This window comes from Girardinichthys multiradiatus, chromosome 12 (genome assembly GCF_021462225.1).
Source record: "Girardinichthys multiradiatus isolate DD_20200921_A chromosome 12, DD_fGirMul_XY1, whole genome shotgun sequence".
In the NCBI taxonomy this organism is placed as follows: Eukaryota; Metazoa; Chordata; class Actinopteri; order Cyprinodontiformes; family Goodeidae; genus Girardinichthys; species Girardinichthys multiradiatus.
Genome location: NC_061805.1, coordinates 24362154 through 24383048, shown reverse-complemented (window position 1 = coordinate 24383048; position 20895 = coordinate 24362154). Strand labels below are relative to the sequence as shown.

Genomic DNA, 20895 nt, shown 5'->3' with positions numbered 1-20895 from the left:
TTTTTTTATAATGTGTATTTTGTCTTTTGGTGTTGAAATAACCTGTCTGTTAGATAGTCAGTTTGTATCACATCCCCTTTTAATTCCTGTTTATTGCTATTTTGCCTCTTCATACTAACATCTGTTGCTGCACACTTTCAGACAGCTGGCTAAAATAAGACTCCTGCACTTTTCTCTTAATTACAGCAAAAACAGAGTAGTTAAATATTCACTGATGTGGAAATCAAGCCAACAAATGTTATAGGTAACATTTTAATAGTCACTATTTTATATTATTTTAGCAGAAGTAGCAATAACTATCACTTCTTTGTTTGAAATAAAAGCAGATACATCATGTTATACATTTTAATATCAAAGGTTCGTGTAAAACATTTATCTTGGAAGTGTGGTATTTTTACTCAGCTAACAAATCATACCCTAAGAACCTCATACCAACCCATTACTAATAAGGATCAATATTTCCCACAGTCAACTTCTCAAGGCACTAAAACTCTATCCAGGTTGTATGAAAAGCATCAGTATTATAATCACTGTTGCTTCGGGGTTTAGTAGTTCATAAATCAGCTGTAATTGTGAATGTGACGGCTCCCAAAGTTAAGTTGGCCAGCAACTAAGCAATGGCTTAATGGATTAATCACATTTAGCACTAAGAGATGCCATAAACCTGCCGATCCCGGGGGTTAAAAATGAGTCCCGGAAACAAAGGAGGAGTTGTGACAGATCTCCTCACCAGTTTCATATCTGCTCCTGCTGAGATCTGGGCCCATCCAGGGGTGACAGATGAGCTTCCAGAAGCACAGCACTAACACTTTGTCACCCCAGACAATAAGAAGGAGAAACTGTCAGGTGTAATCCGTGGGGGTGATGCGTGAAAGTAGAGAAGGGCACAATTTAACGATGGATTAAGTGGCTGATTTTCCTCTTGTTAACACAAATTTTGAATACTTCCCTGTTGGCTAGGGTGGCTAGAAAAAAAAACCCCAGAAGGAATGCAATTGTTTATCTGTCATATTTCTGTTGTGGGGACTGTGAACAAGTTCCCACTGGCAGCAATAACAATACCTGTCATGACAGTTTTTTTTATACTGGGATGGATGGTGGTTCTTTAAAGTGACTTTCCAGTACATGATCGCATTAGGCAAATACATCCTGAAGGCGTATTCCCAATCAGTTGCATAAATTACACATTATACAAACTAGTGGCTCAAACTCCACACTTATAGAAAGCATGGTAGACTTGCATTCTAGTTATAGTTCAAATTCATTGCTGCGTAATCATTAAAAACAAAGCAAGTTGGGATTGCTAAATCTCAGGACTTTGTTGTTTGCATAGAGAACTCATTAAATGTTTTGACTGTAAGAACATGTTTCATTAAATTAGTAGCAGAAGCCTAGTATCATTGTTCTTTTGTTCACCCTCATGATAGTTACTGGGGTATTCTTCAAGGAGATAGTTCATAAAGAATCTTTCTCAGTAAAGAGGCTTTACTGCAAACGTATAGAAAAGAAGCTGGAGGAAAAAGATAATTTAAAGCGATCAATGATTTCATTTGATTTGCTCACTTTAACAGACACAATGTGAGTCAGAAAAAGCCCAAGGCACACAAGTATGATTCATAACAGTACAAAAAGGAAATAAAACTGGAAAGACAAAAACAGACTGTCTGAGCAATCTAACATCATCAAACATGAAGAAAAGCACACAAAAATTGCCAGGATCCAATTTTTTTTTTATCACATAAGATTTGAAGAGTCCAAGTCAGTTCAAACCCTCACAAGATCATAATCCCATTTAACGCCCACGTGTTGTCATTTCATCTTATTGTACTTGACTATTGAATTTCCATTTATTTATTTTTGGAGTCAAGTATTGCAATTAATTATGCAGCTAAATAATTATTAATCTCATGCATAGTTCATTATTTTCATTTAATTTTACATGCTATTCCTAAAAAATGTGGGTTCTGATCCCTGTTAGGCCAGCTGAGTCTATAAACATAAGCGATTATGGCCCCGATCACACCACAAGAACTCTTAAGTGACGTCTTGCTGCTAAACATTACTATGTTTTCTCAAAGGAAATTATGAGTAGACTATAGAAAATGCAATAGCTGATTTTGAAAGCAGGCAATAAAACTTCCTCTAGATGGGTATGAATCCCTGGCACACAGCTCCCTTTCAGGTTAGGTACAAAAACTACAAATTTACAACTTACTTTCATTCTGATGTTGTCAGTGTACTCGATATTACTTCGAATTAGAAATTGTGCTTCTGGCTATGCCATACAATTAAAAAACTGCATCAGTTTTTATGGTCCTAAACATACCATTAGTTATGTTTTTTGTTTTCATTCTGCCAGTGAAAAATCAAGGGCTTGCTGGACTGTTTGCTGTTTTTAGTAGTAAGTGACCTTTTGAATGTCTAAAAATACTGCTATAAGTCTGCAAACAGACATTAACCCTAAAGACCTTAACACTAAAAAATGTAGGGTTGTTATTCAAAGATTTGTTGCTGAAGGTTTATAGCTAAATCTAAAAGCTTTAGAGATTAAGCATTTATTATGATTTAGCCCTTACAAGAAAATATCACATTATTGTAAGATGTATAAAATATTATACCTTTGGTTATCAATATCCAAAAGCTCTAGATGTACCTTCCAAAACATCATTGGAACAACTGTTATGCTTTGGAAATGAAAGCCAAGTATTCTTAGTAAGATGGATTCAATTGAGCAAGACTGTAATGGAAAGCCAAACTTGTCTAGCCTGAAGGAAAACAAAATGAATATTAACAAAAACAAACTCAAAGGTATGTATACAAACAAAAGTGTTAACTGTCATGAATACCTGCACGTTAAGTGCTGCACCATGTCTTAACTGATTATATAAACATTTTTTTTTTTTATTTGAATTTGATAATCAGGTACTGGCTGAGGCTTGTTTTGCTTTTGTGAATGATCGCTTTCAATTTCTACTAATTTAGGAAGTTAAATGAAACATATGGAGGAAAGTTTTTTACTTTTCTGTTTTAGCTTAATGTCTTTAAGGCACTCCTACATGTGTAATATTTGAGACGAAATAGAGAGCTCCTTTTATCGCTTTTCCATTCTCCAGCTTCCAGATGTAATCAGTAAGATCCCATGGTGCGTAGTGCCCCCAAAAAAGGGCACAAATTCTTGGGCCACCTTTTCACCACGAGGACCCAACAACCAGGGTCCTCCTGTGGGAATGAAAGAGAAGGGACAGATGAAAGCAGGAAAGAGGGGATGACTCCCCTGATCCTTTTCTCTCTTCTTCATCACCCACCCAGAGGAAAATTTAATAAAGTCCACATACCAAGAGCCACACAAGAGAGAGATGAGAACACATGAAAGGAAAGATGGAGAGAAGAAAAAATGGACAGAGGGGGGAAAACGGAGGGGAGGCGGTGATGAGTGACGCATCTCTCACGGTGTCATCTGTGACCTTCAGGGTAGCCAAAAAACTCTGAACCTCGGGAGGTACGATGAAACACAAAAACATAAGGTAAAGAGACAAACAATCCTGTCTTCAAAATAGAGTTTGTACACAAAGCTTGAGCTGAACTCAATGCACCTTAAAGTTTGATTTAAATGTATTAATTTTTTTTCTCTACTTTTACTAACGAGGTTTCAAATAGTTTAGATAACATGATGCTAACACAAACACATTTTATTGCACACAAGTATGCAGACATTTAGTTAAGTTCAACAGCAGTTTGTTGAATATTTGTCATAAGAAAAAGAGCAAATTTAAAAAATTGTATTTAAAAAATATGTGTGGTACAGCAGGAAATGAGCCCTAAACATAAAGGCACAAGAGTCACGAGATGTGAAAAAACCTGACATGCACAAGCATGAGTTGAGAAAAGAAATGTGGCCTGAGCAGTTGTGACCTTGAAGAAGGATTTGGTGGGGGCCATCTTGATCCACTCAGCCTACAACATGCAAGCACACACCAGTGTTAATTGTGGTTCCAATAATTTGTCCTCTTTCATAGATAATTAAACACAGCATGGGATGGGGGGCATTTTCTTAATGACATGCTTTCACACCCACGGTCCACACCAAACTGGAGTGAAGGTAGGAGACATTCCGTGAGGACAGAAAGCAAAAGTTGGATATAAAGGACACAAAGAGATGGCAATAAGAAGAGCAGGCAAGCAATACAGTGCAAAAAGAAAAAAGAGGGATTGTGAAACAGAGTAAAACAGGCGAAAGACAGGACACATTAATCATAGTTACAGTAAGGAAAAACAGGTCAGGACAGATAAAACAAAAGGAGTGTGAAAGGATGAAGGTGAATGTCATCGAAGTCATGAGGAAAGCAAAGAAGTAAATAATGTTGAAATTGTAGATCAGCATCATAGATGTGGAGAATATGTGTTTGTGTGTATGCTGGAGGGCAATATTCTGTTAAGTGCCAGCCAACAGATGGTGCCTAATCTATAGAAGCCCACCCCAACCAGTCGTGGCACTGCAAGAGCTAAGACCCCAAGTGGTGCTCACACAGTTATCAACTGTCAGGCGACTAACGGTGTCCAAAAGAACACAGGCAAACCACATGTGAAACATTTTCCGAAAGATTGAGAAGGACTGAGGCAAACCTCTGGGGGAAAGTTAAGAATCCATCACAGCATTGCTCCGCCACAGAAGCATTTCATCCGTCCCAAAATCATTTGGAAGTGAGACAAAAACCCCAAACATAGTCATAAGCTGTTTTGGTGACGACAAGAAAAAGACCTCCAACAGATGGTGTGGCCCCTACAGCATCCACATCTCAACATTGCTAAAGCAGCCTGGGATTACATGAACAGACAGAAGTCATTCAGGCAGCCCCCTGTCACATGTAGCACTGTGCTAAGGGCTTGAGTCATCCTTTATTTCTTTATAATTTCTTTATAATTTACATTTCTGCTCTTGGTGGAGGAGGATGTGGAAGATGTGTACATAACTGAATTTCTGATAACAGGATTTGTGCTTTTCAGAGTTTGCGGTTACCTGGCATATCGTGAAATTGGGAAAACGTCGACAGCAGTTCTGGCCATTGCAAGGCTGCCCAGCTTATGAGAAGGGATCTGCAGAGCTATCAACACTCAGACTGAAATGTTAATGGAGCAGAATCGCAAACTGGATGTGATCCTACAAGATCGCAGGCTGGCTGCGGTTCCTGGACTCAGAGGTGAAATGGGATAAATCTTGGAGAAAGTTGTTCGCTCGGATCTGTCAAAAGACCAGGAATTTGGCTGTGTGGATTCACCACTGAGAAGCACCAGTGAATCTCTCAAGGCTGACGGAAAATTAAGAGTCAGCCTGACCCAAATAATTGTTGTTTTTCTGAATCTTGCTCCCCTGCACGGCCTTGATGGCTGGCTATCTTCAACTTCTCCTGGAAGTTAAGCTCAGAACTGTGTGGCTGGTTGATGAACCTTCCATCGTACTATCAAGGACAATGGCCTCTGTGACAGTGCTTCATGGACTTACTTTGCACACACTCACATGCACACACACGCACATGCTCATATAAACATACAGCCTTCACCGTATCCCTGCAATATCTATCGTATATGTGTTGCTTATTTGTGCTGAAGTTTTTTTTACCATGTCAAACTGTATCCTGCTAAGGATAAGTGTGAAATATGATTTTTTTCCCTCCTCTTACCTAATGGGGTCTTCCTTCTTATCCTCTTTTTACCTAAATGTGGCTTCATAGATTGCATAGAAGGAGTCATAGATTTTAAGATTTCTTAGAAGGATTGTATTACAATTATTTCATACCAGTAAAAGCCTAACATTATTAGTATTTGAAAGTTTGGACTAAAACTATTTTATACCAGTGACCCAGCTTCTCTACTTAGACTTCAGTGAGTGCCCATGACTGTTATTATTTGAATGATGGGACCACAACTGCCTCATACCAGTGACCTCAAGGATTCATTTTATAATTTTTCTTCTAGCACAGGATGAATTCCTTACCACCGAGGACTTAATAAGCTTACTACCTCTATTAGAAAGGTTGAATTAGGATTATTAATGTCATTTGATTTGTTTTTCTGTGTTTGATTTTCTGTATCATTGTAATGTTTTTCCTCATGTACAGCGCTTTGAGTGCCTTGTTTCTGAAAAGCGCTATATAGATAAACTTGACTTGACTTCTACTTCTCCAGGCTTTCTGAATGTCACTATCAGCTCTATTCGTGATGTCTTAGCAATATGTCTATGCTGGAGCAGGGAGTTTTCTTGCAAAGCTACTAAATAAGTGCAGGTCATCCAGGACAAAGTTTTAGAAGCACACTCACCTCTTTTTTTCCTATTAATGTTAATTACTTTCAACACTCAATTATCGATGCACTGTACAAATCCATAAATGCTAGGTATTCCCTAATCAAGACGTTTTGTTTGTAATACAGTTGCAAGTAATTTAAGATTAGGCTTATACCCATACAAAGTCCCAATCGAAACACTTTATATATGATTGAATTTTGTTTCAGCTGGTTTTTGCAAGACAGCTATTATATACTGCTCCAACACAGGGTTATTTAGGCAAAGAAAGCGTAACATATGCACAAAGTTGAATAAGTTTATGTTTTTAAACATTTATGCATAATCTTCATCAACTCACATCATGGCAGTCTTTTTATTTGGAACAGTTTGCTGAAGTGGTAAGCTAAAATCTCTCATGTTTACTCCATTTGATATGCAAATGAAAAATTGGACTCATAATACATGTTCAATACATTTCCTGTTAATTGTGTTTGGTTGGCCACCTGCTTTGTAAGCTAAGTGTTTTGTTTTGAACATCCTATTTTTTTATTGACTAGTGTTTTAGCTGCTCTTTGCTTATTTCTCTCATATTTTGGATATTTAAGGTGACCGCAGAGCAGGTCACACAACACAGACAGACAAAAGGCTGCAGCAGCCAATATAGTCTCTCTTACACTGTTAAAATCACTGCTAAAAGGTGAAAAGCCCTTTGCTCCAAAAAAAACAAAAACAAATAATTTGTTAGATCAACAAAATAATGTGCACAGCCTATGATAGTCATTTTTTTATTTATTCGACACACAGAAAATGCAGCTGTTGATTGCAGCTTACTGATTACAGACAATTATCCAACAAAAGGAACCCGGATTTGAGTGCAATCTGTGACTCCGGTACAGATCACTTTAAAGATGCCTTGACTGGGAAACAACATTGCTAAAAATGTGTGTCAAATGGCGAGATACGATGTTTTCTGCTTCCCAAATAAAAGTAAAAAACAATAGTTTTTTTCTAAAAAAAAACAATCAAATAAATAAAACATTTGTTAAAATTTTAATAACAAAGCTTATTGTTTTTCTTTGAAGAAAGCATGGATTTATGAATTTATGCATTTAACAGTCTTTTGAAACCTGAGGTTTAGTTGTCTAATGTTTTCTTGACAGCTGTCATCAATGCAACAATAATAACAGCATTTTCTCACTTGGAATCAACCAAGATCTTACAAACAAAAGGTAAGGTCTTGTAAAGTGATCACCCAAAAAGACCAGGGTCAGAGTTATTGGTAATTTTTTTTAAAGGGCACTGATCAACGCTGTGAGCAAATCAAATCAGATCTTATTGAAGTTCTCTGACTGTGCTAAACATGGACATCTCAGAACAGCCTTTCTAAATAACTACTAAACTCAAACGTTTTTGCATAGTTAGATTAAACTCAAATTAAAAGCAGATCCTTTAACAATTTAGGGCAAACAGACCCTTGAGTTTAGGATTAATTATCTTTCCAACTAAGTTAATTTTAAAGGTGAGCCTTCTTAAGAATCAAATCAATGAAAATCATTTGTTCATAAAATAGCTGTCAAATCAGACTCGTCAAAAAATGTGTACACTTTTATCCAGGGACAAATTACAGTGAATGAGCTGAACATCAGTGAAACCAATCAGGTGAAACATAGACACATATTTGCTTCACAGACCATAATGTTTATGCATCTTTGGGTCTGGCGTGGCAAATCAAGAGCTAAAAGTGAATGTGTTTTGTGTAAATCTATGTCTGTGCTTGCACATGAGGACTGCAAGTTTGTGTGCAGTTATAATTTTTGATGCATGGATATAAAAATAGAAGAAAAAAGAAAAAGGGGAAAGCCAGAGAAAGCTTAGATAACCATGTGGGACGAATTTGGCATTATGTTAAAAAAAATTGAGGTCTTGAAGGCCTGATGAAAACCTCGGTGTGAACAAAGAAGAGCTGTTAGTCACACCGACCCCCTCGTGCTGCCCCATCCTGTGATACGCGGTGAATCAGAGGCTATTTACTGGGTATTACATAGAAATAAAAGCGTATCCAATCACTAGCTATTCTAAAAGATTGAAATTACTCAGCAATACCACTCTGTCAATCTTGATTTTCCTTTATCATTGCTTTTACAAAGGTCACTGTACAAGGGTGCTCTCAAGCAGCTGCAGCTGCAGCTGAGTTACAATTCAAAAAATTACCCTTACAAAGCAGATTACAGCTCACAAATGCCTTTTGCACACCTGAAAATGTAATGTGCACTATATCTTTTTAAAACAATTATTCAACTTAATATGTGAGACTTAAAAGCTCTGACTTGCTATGGGATAGATTGTTAAATCCTTCATTCATATTTGTAACTAGACAGGAGGAATCTTTCTATTATCTAAATAAGACGTGAAGGCCATATGAGTGGGAGAGCAGTCAGTGTTATCCAGCCCTGCATTTAAACAGGATTTCACTATTACTTTAAAGACAGAATTATTATAGACTTGACATTTTAAACTTTCCTTTGCATCTAATATTGGCAGTTAGCTAAATTAACACAGTTAGCATTACTTAAAGAAGTCCTAACACATAGATTGATCAACTAATCTAACTAATTGTCTAGCTAATTACCAATAAATGCTGACCAAGCGTACAATCTATCACTATTTCGGTCACCAACTGATTTCTCGGTGCATCTCTTATAAAAATGTCTATTTTATTTTGAAAGACCAAGCTGACATTTTAGCTGAAAAGGTTTAATACTCAAATGTCCAACTCATACTGTCACTATGTCTTTTTTTCTTTACAGCCTATTTTCAATTCAGCTCATATAACTGGGCACTTTACACTGTTAAACTGTCCCTAACCCCGCCCCCACTGCAGCTCCCAGTGTCGGATCCAGAGACACAGGTCATTTGTCATCAGAGAGGGGAGCATGGGGAAACAGCAAGCCCAGTACGGGAAGCTCCATGCTGGGCATGACAGCTCTTGACACCGCTCCGCAGATCTGCTGAATGTAGTCAAACATCCAGATAGCAGTCAGGGACATAGATGGAGAATGTCAGTCTCTGACAAGCGTTCATGCGTGGCATTTCTATTTACTATCATACAAAGCTCAGATGGGGAAAAATTAGAAACTTACAAGAAGTTAAAAGATAAAACTCAAGCCATACCTGAAGCACATGCACACCAGCATAATAACTGCATAGGGCGAGGGGATTCAATGCAGAGCTGTTGTTCCGAGTTCTTTCTCACTGACCCCATAAGAACCGATATGATTCATTACTCTCACACAACACACCTACATGCACATAGTCAGACTCTCATTACAAGCCATCCATCTGAGGAGGAGGAGGATAGGGAAGAGAAGCACAGGTCAACAAAGGCACATAAAATGCATTCCCAATCTCTTAACTTTCTCACCTCTTTGCATTAGGCATTCATTACAGAAAGAGAAAGAAGAAAAAGCACAAATAACTGAATGATCTAAAAGGTAGTCTGGAACAGGCAGTTACAGGGAAAAAGCACAGGATAAACAAAGAAAAGTGGGAAAGGGGTCACTGAGCCCAGCGTGACATTGTTACAGTTGGTGCTTGTGTTTTAACCCAACGCACATGCAGATACTGTATCGATTTGGGCTCCGAGGAGTACGTGATGGCGGTGAGGTTTTATTAAAAGAAAAGAGGAAGAAACAGGAAAATCAATCTTTTGCTGAAATGGAAGATGGCCCTTTGCAAAAAAAGAGGAGAGGAAAAGAAACAACGTAAAAGGGAAGGAGGTGAGATGGAATGAAAGAGGGAGGAGTGCTGGTCAGCAAGCCAAGCTGCTTCATTTGAGCCATGCAGTTTATATGGTGGATGTACTCCCCCCCGCACCCCAGCTTTAGCCCACACTCCTGGCTTGCTTTGGTCCCTGGATGCTCTGGTCAGCACATTCTGCCTCTTTGTCTGCAGCAACCTCACCTTTCCTTCTGTTGTCAATAACTGTATTGAAACTAGGGGAGGGAGGGAACTGAGCCTTACATGCATTCATGCATGCAGTCAGAAAATACAGCACAAGCACAGGTCAGTGATACAGCTCTCACATTGGGGGTGGGAAGCAATAATAATTTTCTGTCACCAAATGTCAAAGGCGTGCATGTGTGTGCCTATAATAAATGCACAGGGTGTTCATGTAGAAGTCGAGACTTTGCGTGCCAAGAATCACCTAGAGATATCTTTTTGGTGAGTCCACCATGTTTCCCTCGCAGACATCAGCAGTCTGAGCCAGACATCAACCCCTTATCTACCAGCTACCGACACCCCCACCCCCCAATTTCTAACCCATTTTCCTTCAGAAATCCAACCAATGACATTACACCAGGCAAACGAGAGAGAACAGCTGGCAACAGACATTAAATGTGGCCTGAAATACAAAAACAGAGAACCATAGAAACACAAACGCCCATCACAGAGATGTCTAATGCATTCCAGCCTAGGCAAGGCTGTGGTTGACCCCTGGCATATCATGCTGGACTAAGACCAGGACGAGAACCAACTGGGGACAGCTGTTTTGAAGAAGGGCAACATCACCTGATGGAAAAACATTTTCAAAGAAACAAACAAAAGGCAGGATCAATGTAGTTTCAGATGATTCAATTTATTTATTAAATAATAAATAAAGTGTTGCCCTATGTACAAAACAATCAAGAATTTACTTAAATGAAATCTATCTGACAACATGAAATAGGCTAAAAGATGCCAAAACACAAAACTTAATTGCCTGAATTTCAAGATTAGGCCTTCCTTGTATTATTCAACAATAATAGACTGGGTAAATGGCATCCATGGAAGAGTTCCAAAGTAAAAACCACTGCTGACCAAAAATAAAACGAAGGCCAGTTTAACATTTTCCAGAAAATGTTGATGATGCCCAATACTTTTGAGGAAATATTCTCTAGACCAATAAGACAAAAGAGAAACATTTTTGGAAGCTTTGTGTCCCATTACATCTGGTGTAAAACTATTACAGCATTTCAGATAAAGAAAATCATACTCACAGTCAAACGTGGTGGCAATGGGACGTGGCACATAGCATAGTGATAGAGTGCATGACAAATATACGGAGGCTTCAGTCCTCGATGCAGTTGCCCCGGGTTCCGACCCCAGAGGTCTTTGCTGCATGTCTTCCCCTCTGTCCACCCCATTTCCTGTCTGCCTACTTTCAAAAAAATAACAAAAATAAAGGCCACTACTGCCACAAAAAAACCGTAAAAAAAAAACATGGTTGTAATAGAACAATGAATTCTGCTCTCAAGCTGAAATTCCTGGAGGAGAATATTTGTCCATGAGTTCATGACCTTAAGCTGAAGTGCATTTGACCAACGCAAACCAACAATTCCACCTCTGAATGGCTGAGAAAAGGTTTTGGAACAACCTGGTCCAATTTTATACATAAATTTTATTAAGGTGATCTTCAAGACCTTAAACAAACCAGTCATGGTAGGAAATCCTCCAGTCTGGCTGAATTAAAACAATTCTGCATAAGTTAGTGGGCCAAAAAAGTCCTCCACAGGGATGTAGAAGACTCCCTCCGAGTCTATTGCAAATGCTTCAACTTCAATCACAACTGTACCATCCAAGCATGAAACAACCAGTTATTTGGTTTAGGTAGTAATGACTTTTTCATATTTGACCAGGTTGGTGTGGATATCGTTTGGGTTAGGGTTAGACCCAAACCCATAAAAATCTGTTTTGACAAAAAAACGTAATCCGTAAGGGGAGTAAAACTTTTGCACAGCACTGTACACGAAGAAATCAACAGAAATAATAACTAAATCTAAATATATGTTTGTGTGTCCAGAGGTGGGTTTGGATAACCTTTAAATTCGCAGTATGCAGGTTATTACCCGCTAGTCTAAAACGCGTCCTCCTGACCTTCCAATTAGAGCTCACTGTCCAACAGCAGCAGTACTCTAAATCTTCCCCAGGCTGTTTGGTTTGGACGAGGGTATAAAACAACCCGCTGTAAAATCATTACCGGGCAGTAAAACACTAGGAGAAATTCAGGATTAAAAGACCAGCACAGACGCAGAGAAAACAAGGCCAGGAGAGTAGTTATTTCCATGTACAGATATGTGAAAGTAAAACATTTGCTCAACAGACAAAATAGCAAGTAACTCCAACGGGAAATGAGGATGTACAGAGGTGGGGTTTTTTCTACTTACTTTCCAAGGACGAGAACAGAACAGATATATAACAAACAGAGAAAGAAAGACATAAGATGTCCAATATTTAGCTGTAGTACTTTCAAATGACGTGAATTGCAAAAGTATTCACAAGACTTGAACCTTTTCACATTTTGTCAAGTTACCACACACTTCAAGGTATTTTAATATTTATAAAGTGAAAGGAAAATTATATATGGTTTAATTTTATTTTTTTATAAAAAAATTGTATTCAGTATGTATGAGGTTATAATAAATACATGCCACATCAATGAAACAATGCATTTACTAACATTCTTACTATATAATCTGAAAGTAAACAAAGAACCTTGATGGATCTGATTTTCACTGTCAAATCATCTTAACTAGAACATGGAAAAACGTATTCAAAGTTATCAAACAGAAAAACAACTTTGCGTGAATTTAAACTTCATGCCAGCCAAGGCATTATCAGTCTAAATTCCTAATGGGACTTTCCATTGATAATATACTGGTTCAGTCTATACAGTTGTGGAGTAAATCACAAAAAAGGAGAAATGGGAATTAATGGAAAATCTTGTGAATGTGCATAAAAATAGTTACACCAGCAAGGAATAATCGCCCAGTAACATGTAATTAAGCAAAAACAAACACATTAGAAAATGAAAATGATGGTTGAGCTGAATGATAACGAATCTAACTGCTGTACAATCTAATTAGTGACACCATAATAAGCCTTTATATCATAATACTGGCATTACATTAGTGGTGATGGGGAGGTGCTGGGGGTCTGTTGAGGGGGGAACACGTTAAAGGTCAAAGAAAAATGATTTATTGGATGCAGTCTCATTAGAGTGAAGGTAGGAATCGTCATCTGAAATTAAAAAGCAATCACTACGTTCGTTGTAGACCTGCATCTGCATGCATATCTGAAATGGTCCCAGTCCACTGTGGGCGGAAGATTCCCTCAATTAACTTCACAGTAAGACATAAAGGGGTTTAATCCATACTTGCCAGTGCCAGTACCATGCCCCGTGCTGGCACACAGATCCTGGAAATAAATAAGCATTACAGCTCAGCTACAGACAGGCCTGTTTACATACTGAATCCTATTGCTGGATGACCACGACGTATTTAACAGCAGGCTGCAACATTTGTTACTGTACACCAGAGCAGAATAAGTGTTTACTTTAATAGTGTTGATTATTGAAGTTTCCTTTAATGAAACCCTCTCCTAATTGGGAGTATCTAAAAATGAGTTACTCACATACAAAGAATAAATGGACAAAAACGTATTTTGCTCCTTGCAATTCCTCACAGGACAGTAAAAGAGATAGGAGCTTCAAATGTGAAACAAAAAAAAAAAAAATGGCTCGATGCATTTAGCCCGTAGGAAGGAAACAATGAAACAAATCAATGGAAAGCTTGAACATGCTACAATTTTAGTAGGAAAAGAAGTGACTAAATTTGAAATAACTAAGCTTAAGCCAGAGATTAACCTCCCACCATCACTTATCGATTGGTGTTTATTACTTTTAAAACGTGGGTAATTGGGAAGAGTTTGGTGCAATCTCTGTCTGCATCTTTATAGGAAGGCTCCAGTAGGTGTGTGGGTCGTAAGTGCACCCATAAATTGGTTTTATGAGTTTCTGAGACCTATCACTGGTAATGTTTCCGCTTGACAGCTTTATGGCCACACCATAGCGACTCTGGCGAAAGGTACTTTCAGGCGTATTAAAAAAGTGATGCTGACAAAAGAATATAAATATACAGCAACTTGCAAAGGCATTCATACCCCTTGAACTGTTTTTGGATTTTTTTTTTTTAAGAAAGTACAACTACAAGCTTCAGTGTATTTCATTGGGATTGTATGTGACAAGCCAACACAAAGTAGGGAATATCTGCCAAGTGGAAGGAAAACGATACACAATAAAAATCTTTTTTCTTTTTTTTTTACAAACAGAAATCTGAAAAGTGTGGCAGATATCTGTATTTATCCCCCTTTACTAAGATACCCCTTAAATACATCCAGCACAACCAATTATTTATAGGTTTTCATACGGCTTGTTCTCTAATGCTTTCTAGGAATTCCCCTGCCCCTGTTGGGGAAAAGCTTCCCACAACATTATGCTGCCACCTCCACGTTCCATAGTGGGGATAGTGTGTTCAGGGGGCTCATGTTCCCCCACACACAGCCTTTTGCATGTTGGCTGCAAACCTCAAATTTGGTCTTACCTGGCCAAAGCACTTCATTCCACATGTTTGGCTGTGTCCCCTCCATTGCTTGTGGCACACTTTAAAGAGGACTTCTTATGCCTTTCTTCTTGCCACTCTTCTATAAAAGGACATTTGTGGTGTGCAAATAGCAGCCCTATCAAAAGATTCCCCCAACAGTGTTTTAGCCTTTTTCACATTGAATCAACGACAGAAGCAACTGTTCAAGTAATTAATATCAGATGGGCAAATACAACCTGAACATCAGTATTTAAAAAAACAGATTATAAAAAAAACAACAGTTAACAGTGCTGTGATATTAATATCCTGTATGATGCATGTATGTCTGGGTGAGTTAGCACACACCCTGTATTATGCTCCAGATGTTCTCTTTCACAGCTCTACAAAAGATTACCAGCATTCAGCTGCATTTCTATTTTCCATCATCGTCGTCCCTCCTACTTGCACCATTCGATCTCTCCTTCAAAGCAGGCCACTTTGCCAAACATGATCCCTGCCTGTTGTGTGTTGGTTTGGTTTTCGCGAGGAGGATTAAACAGTTCCCACACCAACTCTCTGATGTGGACCTTATCTCAGGTTTCTCTTTACACTGCCAGTGCTGCGGTGTTATTAGGAGCTAAAGGGGTTTTGTTATGGAACACAAAAGGCAGAGCTAGGGAGCAGTTAGTACAGCTTTGTCAAGGGTTAGAGAGGTGTTAAATAGACTACACCTGAGGCCATGTTAACACCCTCACCTGAGACATATTCAAACTTCAGTGGAGCAGTTTCATTCAACTAAGACAATTCACTAATACCACTCGCGTAAATAAAAGCTGAAAATAAATTATTTATGGGAGGTTAAGACAAAAATATATCAATGAATGTTAGGAGGTCCACCAATTAATCACAATTATCATATTATCTGCTCTCACTGCAGGTCAAACACCTTAAAAATATAAATTTATTAAATGCATCAGAACTAAGAATTTTTAAAATTTTTGGTCAATAAACACATGAGCCAACAATATAAAATGTTGGCCTACTCTTTGTAAAATTGTATTAATTAGATATTGATATTGGATATCGAGTTGGCTATTTCAAAATCTTGATTGTACTTAATGTCACAAAGTGATTGCCAGACATGCTCCTTCAGGATTTTCCAGTAGAGAGTAAAATTCATGGTTCAATCAGTTGTTTCAAGTTACAAAAGTCTTACTTGTGCTTAAAACTGATTAACATGCCAGCTTTTTTAGCATACTTCATGTTAATAGAGAGAGTTTATTATAAGTTATTTCTTGTGGCCACAGATCTAGGAATGATCACCTATCTGTGTGGCTAGTGAAATTTTACTTAAAAAAATTTTATAAAAGAAAATGTGGATGATTGAAGTTATTTAATGCTTTAGCAAGGGTTTTCATAGTTTTTTTCCTTTAATCAAATAAGTCATCATTCAAATTCATTCAACTCATCCTTAAGGAGTATTTACTCAAGTTATCACTGTCGCCTCTCTGGAGGCAGTCGTTTATTGATCATGGTATCGCATTGTTGTAATGTGATGTCAGTGCCTGCCTTACCTGCCTCAGCAAGAAGCAGGGGAAAGAAAAATAAATCTGGACTAGATCCAAACAACCAAATTCCAACAGTAACAACTGTGATTTATGTTCCTTAATAACATCAAAATCATCTTATATAATTAAAAAAAAATTTAATGTTTTCCCATGGTCGACATCCAAGATAACTGTAGGAGAAGAGAAAGATCATATTATGGGCCAGCTCAGCATCAGACCTTGTTACTCTGGATCCCCATCTCTTCTTCCTCTCTCCTTTTCTCACCCTTTCATCCCCCTCCTTTACCACTACCCCCTCTTCCCCCTTAAAGTCTGGCTGGCCAACACACGCGATCCTCATGCAGGCTGGGCCTAAGCCCCGTGAAGACTAACACAAGCTCGGTATAAAAACTCCTATTGGGGCCCATCTTTCTCCCTCTTCCCCCCGTTGTGCTGCCTGACTACACTTTTGCTTCGTATTACTTCTGCTATTCTACCTTTTCCACTTCTGAGCACTATCAATTATGCACTAGAATAACAGTGGGGCCAGGTCTGGCAGGAGGACATAAAGGCCGATTATGAGTGTGAATAATTCAACCATCTTCGTGCCATGTTCCTCTTACCAGTGATACAGGCAGGAAGGCTCTGAAGCTAATGCACAGCAGGAGACACAATCTGACCTAGACTTAATGTACAGACAGCTCTTTACATCTGAGAGAAGGGATTTTAAAAAGTCTGGCTTTGCTACATTATTAAAGTTGCTGCCACCCTAGAGTCACTGAAGAATTGACAAGCCTCAACACCTTCACAGACCTACCTGTCAGCTGGCACCTGTCCTTCCGTTATCATAAAAACTCATTTCACTATGATGTGCACTGTAAAAAGTCATCTGGACATTTATAAAGAGATCACTGAAACAAAAAGACATGTACAGTCATGCCGGTCATTATGAAACTCTTTGCTTTAAGTAACCAAGCAGAAATTGGTTTTCCATCAACAGGCCATAAACATTTCTACCTTAACTGCATGTTTTACGATCAGCAGCTCTTCTAAGAGAAAGCAAACAGCAACAAAAATTTCATCACTCCACCCAAAGCCAAGCACACACTCTGTTCTAATGCAAGAAATATGACGCATTTTGCCGTAGGCCATTGGCTTACTTCATCCATGCACATCATCAAATATACCTGAAAAACAGGCATGCTGTCAAGCTTTTTAATGAAAATAATTATTGTATGAATATGATTAACAATGATTTTCTCTTTTTCAAAAAGCAAATTAGAAGAACTCACCACAAATGTCTGAACATGAAATTTTAACAAAGCTCCTGTTTTAGATGGTTAAATATATACAAACACCTAATTTACTGTTAATATTGAAATAAAGGAAGCCTAAATTCTGGTGGCAAACACAAGCAAATATAGTCTATAAATCATGTTAGAATTTTCTGTGGTAACTAAAATCTCAATCCAATATTTTTTATCATTTGTAAATATCACATGTAAAAGAGAAAATCCTAATTTTCATCTTTCGTTGCAGAAATGTCTAAACCCGGATGCTTCCTTTTTTAATTGTTGGGACTTTGTTTAGTTTTAAAACATCAAAAAATATTTTTACCACAATAACATAATAACAATAATAGTGTGTTAGAGATCTGTAAACACTACTAGCAGAAAAAGCGATTCCAACTCATGAAAAAATGAAAAGGAGAAAAAAAAAGGAACATTGCTTGCCCTCTAAATTTGCGCTTCCGTTTGACATGCACGCTCTAATCCTGGCTGGAATGTCTCCGGTTTTGGAGTCCTACGGCTCCAAGGAACAGAACAGCAGGTGAAACTGAACTCTCTGGGGTTTTGTCCCACCTCACCACCACCGCAGCTCTTTGACAGGAAAGTCCTACCAGACCGTGCAATACACAAAACCCTGAACAAGAGTAAAAGCATATACATTTTTGTCAGGAATTATATTTTTTTGAAGGCATTAAAAATAAATATTAACTTTTTATACACCAATGTACATGTTTTTTACTAACTAATAGTTGAATGAGGCTTCATACACTCTTGCTCAGTATTTGCAGTTTAAATCAAAAGTTTAAAAAATAACAACCTAACATTCTCATGGTAAAAATGGAAAACAAGGCTGGGAAGAACAAAAAATACAAAATCCTGAACTAGGCACGGGATGCAAAACTGGGGTGTAAAAGTTGTCAGTCAACTTCTGCAGCCACAACACTGAGCCTAATGCTGATGGCGTGTCTCCTTGGTCAACACAGCAGGACAGTACAGAACTGGTAATCCCAGTGGGAAAACTGGAAAAGGAAGACAAGACAGAGAGAGCAATATGCCAGAGGAAAGGAAGCCAGAGAAGAAAACCCACTGGCCTATATTCTTCGGATACTTAGCAGGACAGTGAGCAGACAGAGTGAGTGTTTGGATTATGACAAAAAAGGTGCTTACTGATTTTAAAAAAAGTATTATTTTGAAACATGTACCTTCTAAAAAATAAAAATAAAAAATCACCCAAACATATTTCCAGCGTCACCCCAAGTTTTACAAGTCAAGGTGATGACTCTCCATTCTATAAGCAAGGTTTAGTCATGTTTTGGTTTTCATACCCCCACTGAGAGATTAAGGACTTTAAAACTTTTGTATGCATGACTATCTTGGAGAAAAACACACACACTCCTGATGATGTGGCTACAGGCAGCACTCATCACCTCTGTTTATCTGGAGGGCTTAGGCCACTTTAGGGACTCCCCTTAAGTCTCACTTATCTTATTAGAACCTTAAAACTGATTAATATGAATGCCAGCAGAGGCCAGCTCAAGACATTCTTAAGAAAAGAGAGAAGAAATAAAAGAGGAGAGAGAGATGGGGGGAGAGAATTTAGAGGAATGGGGTTTTTGTGTCTCCGGACAATGAGCTGATGGCTTTTTAAGCCTCTCAGTTGCTCTGGGTTAATACCCCAGGCTGCAGTCATGGGATAGGCCGTGGTTCAAAGACTGCTGCACTCCAAAGCTCACTGCTCGCTGATTTAAGGAAAGAAAATAAACAAGCTGAATAAATACCGCATCTGCTGCAACTCGAACCTTACTAAAGAAATAATGAACTGTCCTTCCAAAGCAGAGTTGTACTGTATACATTTTTATTAGGGGTGTAGCAATACATCTGTCTCACAAGATCTGTCTTATGATGATTATTTTTGGGAAAACTTAAAGAAAGGTTTTTAGGGGGTTTCACAAATACAGCAAAAGAGTCCATGGATCACAAACTGTATTTAAAACTGTATTTAAAAATTGTGTCATCTGTGTAGAAAGCTTCAGTCTAGGTTTGATTAATTTATATATTGCATTTATGCTCATCCTGATCTGTCCTTCAATAAATCTCCCCTTGCTGTAGAAATCTTCAGTTCAGGTTTGACTGGTCTAAGACTAGACTTATTAAAAACAGTGAAACGTTTAAGCACTAATAGAAAGATGCAAAATAGTGGTCATTTAAGCAAATAGTAGTATACTTTAAAATAATTAGGTTTGACCTATCAGTATTTTAGATTTTGAACTACAATTCAATAAATGCAGTCTTTGATAAATACAGTTAAATAACCCTTTAGAACAGATATAAAGCTACACAGTGAAAGCTAACTTCAGCGTCTTTGGTGGGTAACAGTCTTGTCTGTCACTCTGTCAACATTTCTATTATCTGCCATATGCCCAAATGGTGTTACAGTACAATATAAAAGAGGGAAAAGGTTCTGTTATTTATCAGACCAATATTGACATGTTAAAAAATGAGTAACCTTGGCTGGTATTGTGGGTAATGTTAATATATCGTTTATACCTAGTTTTAAGCACATAGGTATACATTTGTTTGTTTTCAGGACCAAAAAACATAAGAAGGATCAAAACAGGGGGACAAATTGACAAAGGGGTGAATTAGACCAGATCTGTGCTCTATGTCTGTTCTTACTTCTAAGTAAAAGTGTAAGTCAAACATAGAAACATGGTGTCAACCAGGAACAAGATAGTGCTTCAGCTTCACAAAGAATATTATAACAGTTTACAACCACAATAAGGGTACCATTCATTTAATGTAGGTCAAATGAGGAAGCTGCAAAGCAACATTAGCAACTGATGATTAGTCAGTATTCTTATAGTGCTTACCTAGCATTCATGTTTTGTCTCTCTCGTTCCATGATATCTCATTCCACCATTATTTATACACCTATTGTAGTGTGATTTGCTTGTGTTTGGTACAATATTAGGAGTAAGCCTGACCAGTCAAAGCTGGGCAGAGATCAGAAGACAGGGTGAAGGTGGGATTTATTACACATTCTGGGGGATCAATCGTTTTTATTTCAGGGAATGAATAAAAAAAAAAAAAAAACAACTGGTATAGTTTCACACAGGAATACTAAGCATCATTTATAAACAAAGACTTTCATGCACACACACAGCCACACACACACACACACACACACACACACACGCACACACACACACACACACTCACACACACACACACACACACACACACACACACACATCCTTGTTAAACTCCCACAGCAGGACCGCAAGTAGTTGACTGGGTTGTGGGGTCCACCCATTCTAGTGGTCCTAGAACTATGAAAAAAATCAGGCAGATCCCAAAAAAAATCTACATATTAAAAGTCACGT

The 20895-nt window shown here is 38.0% G+C and overlaps 1 protein-coding gene across 2 annotated transcripts in view; it reads right to left on the bottom strand.

The window, feature by feature from the left end:
• The window catches only part of efna5b (ephrin-A5b), a 177729-nt gene that overhangs the window by 121398 nt on the left and 35436 nt on the right, over window positions 1-20895 (bottom strand). The gene's annotated exons all lie outside the window — the stretch shown is intronic.